Source organism: Sander lucioperca, chromosome 20 (assembly GCF_008315115.2).
Source record: "Sander lucioperca isolate FBNREF2018 chromosome 20, SLUC_FBN_1.2, whole genome shotgun sequence".
Lineage (NCBI taxonomy): Eukaryota > Metazoa > Chordata > Actinopteri > Perciformes > Percidae > Sander > Sander lucioperca.
In genome coordinates, this window is record NC_050192.1 from 25,605,040 (window position 1) to 25,610,609 (window position 5,570).

Sequence of the window (5,570 nt, forward strand, 5' to 3'; positions counted from 1 at the left end):
CCTGCTCAACTTTAGTGAAATTTGTGACTCCACTTTTTGAACAAACAGCAACAAAATCAAGTTACACTACAAACACAGTTGGTACATTCGCTAACAAAAGAGTTAGCAACAAACACTCCAGAGGATACGTTTGCGTGAATAAATCAAGGTGTGAAATGTGCCTCACATTCTATCTGAAAGCACATTAGCACAGCTGGGGGGACACAGTTTGGATCTCAGCTAAGCAGTGCTTGTAACTCCATAAAATAGCATCATGGAGGACAATCGAGTAGTAACACCACTACGCTCATAAGTCTTTTACGATACATTTAGCAGTTAGCATTTCATTGCTAACATGAAAGTAAAAGGTTTACACTAACAAGGATGATGTAAATGCATGAATGGAGACATCTTTAAAAGCTACACGGGTCACACAGACAGACTAAATTCAAAGGCAAAGCATTAAATCTGTATTTATATTCTTTAAGCTACTCAAAGGCAGCCGCCATAAATAGACTAAAGAGCATCACACCCACACATCATAATCACATGTAGGCCTAAAGAATATCTGAATTTACATTTACATTGAAGAGTATACACGATATGTGCACACGTGCATGCAAAAATCTCCCACGTACACAAGGATTTCAGTACTTGTGAGGACCGTTATTGACTATGGGCCTTCCCTAGCTGTTAACCTATAGCTTTTACACATCACCTGAGCCCATATCTTAGTATGTACTAGTTCACTCCAATTAACCTCAACCCAAGTCTTGACCCTATAATAACTCCTCGGAGAAGTGAGGACAGGCTAGATGACCTCATCCTGAAGATCTAAAATTCAAAGTGTTCCTCACGAACACACAGAGTCACGCACAGGGTACACATGAGCGAGCGAGCGCCACACACACACACACACACACACACACAAACACACACACAGAGTGATTTCCCCCGTCGTCTGATCTGGTTCATGTCTTCCTGGAGAGGAACCAGAGATAATAAGAGAAAGAGAGCGAATCGATTCTCGACGCTCCAGTTTCTTCCAGTTTCCTCCCACACCAACCTCACACACCTGTCAGAGCTGAGGGCATTACTCCATAAAAGGAAGCTACAGTGCACGTGGGGAAAATGCGGCTTCTTGAAAGTCACTATTTCAAGAAGCCACACTATTTCAAAAGCCGAAGTGCGTCCCAAATGATTTTTTTTTGCATCAAGGATCCTAAATGGATTTTCAACCTCGGTAGTGATCCATTCGGCTATAACGTTCTCTGAGGAAAAGCCTCAGAGAAGTTTTTTTTCAGGTTTATAATTATAGTAACAGATTTATAATCAACTATGAAAATAGTTATTGATTCCACCAAATATTATAGTGGATAGTTTTGTTCTCAGTGTGTCTGTCAGCAAGCAAGACATGTAGCATCAAAAACACATTTGTATTTAGTGGATGGATCACATAACTGTCTAAATGCTATTTTAGAGATTTGTCCATGCTAATAAAAATAAAACCCTGTGGGATGACCTTAAAACTAAGGCTTCTCGATTATGGAAAAAAAATCGTAATCCCAATTATTTTGGTCAATAACGAAATCACGATTATCTAATATGATTACTTGTTGACTTTTGGAAAGATGTTGCATTCATTGAATTTAAAAAAACAAACAGTGAAAAAACACCTGTTGAACCTTTTTCCATTCAGAACACAAGACAAAATAAGAGCTCACTTGCAAAATGTAATGTGCCAAATAATTGTTTTTCTCGATCACATTGCGATTGCGATTAAAATGCAACACAAATGTGAACATCAGTACAAAATCTAAAGTGTTCAAAGTGCTGACATATCATTTAGGTTGCTCTCTATGTCATATTATTCACACACTGAAGTCCGACAGTACAGTTTAAAGGTACCCTGTGGAGTTTTCTTGGTTTGTTTACATTCGCCCAAACACACAGTGTGTATACTTCAAACCTAAAAACATGCTGAACGCATTTCCTTCCCTCATAAAACATTTGTAAAGCTTTTTATCTCAACATTTGAAACTGTGCATTTTTTATGTGTTTGCTAGCTTGTAGTCCTCTTAACAGCACTGTGTATCACGCGGTCCGTTGCATGTTACAAAGCAAAATGGGGACTGACTCATACAGACATCGGTCCATAGCACTACAAGTGGTCAAAGAGTCCACAGAGTACCTTTATGCTCCCATCTGATTCTGCAAATGGGTCACTTCCAGTTTAATGTAGGCTACAAGTCTTTTCAGGTGACAAGTTTTCATCCTTACAAAATACAAAAAAAACTTTTTGTCTATGGATGAAGAGCATGAACATGGTCTTATTTGATGAAGATGCAACTCGCACTGAATATTTAATAATAGCATCAGTGACTTCAGTGTAAAACTGACCTTCCGAAATAAAGTCAAGTCACTCTCTCACATGTCTCTCCTGCACAATAACTTTGACTGTACATTACCGACTTGTCACTAAGACTTGAGCTATTATGACTTTAAGAATGATGTGACCTGGCCGACTGGAGGATCACTTGTTTTGATGTGCTTTTAAACTTCAACTTGTGTGTCTGGGGGGGGTTGTAGAGAGATCAGAATGGAGACAATAGAAAGGGATGGGTTGTTGTTTGCGTGGATGCCCTTGCATACTATTCACTTCAACAAGATGTGTAATTTGTTTTATGGTTGATGCTTTTTTCTTTCCCTTTCCCCCCATACAGCACAATCCATCGGTAATAATAATTTTATTGATGGACTTGATGGCTGGTTTAATAATGAAGATTTTTAAAGATAATCTGATTCTCTGAAGATATATGATGTTTTAATGTTCAGTTGGCACTTAAAGCAGATTAACAGAGTGTAGAAAGAGGCCTTAAAGCTGTGGGGAATGAGGAGACTTATCTGTCTAATCCCACACACACACACACACACACACACACGCTCGCTCAAACACACACACGCATGCACACACACACACACACACACACACACACACACACACACACACACACACACACACACAGCAGTTTACAGCCACAGAACAGAGTGACATGTAAGAGACTTATTCTTCATGCAGTACATTCACACCCACTCGTACGATTCTGTTCAAATAGTGCTGTAAAACAGGGAGATGGGAAGAGGAAAAGGAGCAGGATGAAGAGATGAATGGGAATCTGACAAGAAGGAAGAGGGGAATTGTAAGAGAAAAGTTGAGGAAGAAAGAGGAGAGGATGAAATGCATGAAAAGTGTCAGTGTTGAAACCTGTAACTCTGGGAAAAGGCTTGTGGTGTTGCCCCATCTTGTGGTTAAAGTTAATTATCACAGTTGTTATTTTAAAAGACTTTCAAATCGGATCTGGCTCAGGATCAGAACAATCCCTCTTATTGGAGGAAGACAAGCTTGTGAAGATGGAAGATATGAGCGAGGGGAATGTAAATTCTTTGAACTACGAATGGCAAACAAGAAATAAGTCGGACTTGTGAAACAGAAAACAAAGAGTAGATAACTTTAATTGTCTGATACCATTTTACTTAAGCATTTTATTTCCAAAATCAATGATTGAAAGCATTTACAGTCGCAAAAGGCGCTTTACAAAATGTTATTTCTGAAAAAAAGAGGAAGCTTTCGATTTTTTCAAGTTTAAAAAAATATATACAGATTTTTTTCAAATGCTGATGCTAATTGAAGCTTTCATCTCCAACTGTATAGTTAATAGTAACTTATGCTTAATGTAAAAATCTGATCCTCTTCCTCTACACTATGTCCACAATCTGTTAGGGGGAAAAAAAACTTGAGAGATGTGTGAATTTTCAGTCAAAGTTGGCTTGTATGGGTGTTTACTTTGCTTGAAAATGTGACCTGGTTTCCACAGATTTTAAAATCAAATATAATTTATCATTAAAATCATTATATAATAGACAAAAAACAAAATCACGTATATGTTCCACCCTCCTATAAGAAGTGACTACAGCACTGACCAGCATGTGCTAAATGCTACCAACAGGCCGTTATAAATTAGCATGATTCAATTTGACTCTTAATACACAGTTTTGGAATTTAAATTTCACGCTGTCAAGACATCTAAGAAGTCTTCCTGAACAATCGGTGCAAATGAAAAGATTGATAATAATATAAATAATAAAACTATTCATTACATAATTTTCTGTCTCTGACCAGGAGAGTCCAACTAATTCAATAATTCTTTGCATATTAGTCAATAAAACCAAGAGTTCCGAACAATAAACATAAACATAATAAACTAATTCACAGACTGATCCTTTAATCTGTAATCTCACCGCTCCTCTTGGAGTGGAGGGACAGTGCAGCACTACTTCAGCGAGAATCCAAGGAACACTGTGACCCGCACTATGTTTTAAGATTAAAACAATGTGAAGGAAATGGGTTTCCTCAGCAGGAAAGGACTTGGAATGAGACAACCAGAAACAGGAAGTAGTTTGCCTTTGTGAAAGGATGAAAATAAGAGGGTGTAGAGATCCAATTCTATACTTAAAAGGAGAAATCCATCCGATTTTACCTGAATCTTGATCGCTAGATGTCTCCGAGTACTGTCGATAGGAAAACGACCAAAATCGGTGCTAGCAAACTGGAGTTGCTGCAGCTAATGGCCAGAGCTCCCAGTTAGCTAAAATGACAGTTGTGGGGGCATGTTCTAAAGAGTGCCTTTGTGCCTCTTAACAGACACAAATGCAATTAAAATGTCTGTGCAACATGAACAGGGCCCTAACGTGACAACACGATGCGTTTTCAACTCAGACATTGCGAAGAAACCGTTTAAATTCAAAGTTTGTACTGTCACCTGTCTCTTTTTCCATCGGTCGCTTCGCCGAAAGGTAGACGATGAAAGTTCAGGTACTTGTATTTTCTCATTCTGTTGCCGCAATTCGGAAAGGCACAAATGCGAACCATTTCTTTTCCACAGTAGATCAACACACGTTATTCTTCCTCCAAGCTTCTTCCCTTGTGAACACCTCCGATCTTCTCTCTTCACACACTACGCTCCGATCTGCACACTACTGTTTACCATTTCCTGCTACAACTGAATTCCCACGGGACTTCAGCGTGAGACTAGAGCTAGCCACAGGCATCATTTGGACCGTTTCAATGTAGTTACATAGTCACTGATATGGTCATAACCACTACAGTGCTCAATTACCTATTTTTGAGGGGGAAATAATAAACTTCAAGTTTTCGTCGCGAAGGCATGACCTCCGTGATCGACTCTTCTGGGCTTTCGGCGAAGCGACCGATGGAAAAAGAGGCAGGTGACAGTACAAACTTTGAATTTAAACGGTTTCTTCACAATGTCTGAGTTGAAAACGCATCTTGTTGTCACGTAAGGGCCCTGCTCATGTTGCACAGAAATTTTAATAGCATTTTGTGTCTTTTAAGAGGCACAAAGGGACTCTTTACAACATGCCCCCACAACTGGCATTTTAGCTAACTTTTAGCTGCAGCAACTCCAGTTTGCTAGCACCGATTTTGGTCGTTTTCTTTTCCCTATCGACAGTACTCGGTGACTTCAGGTAAAAATCGGACGGATTTGTCCTTTAAGTTGTTTTTTTTTTGG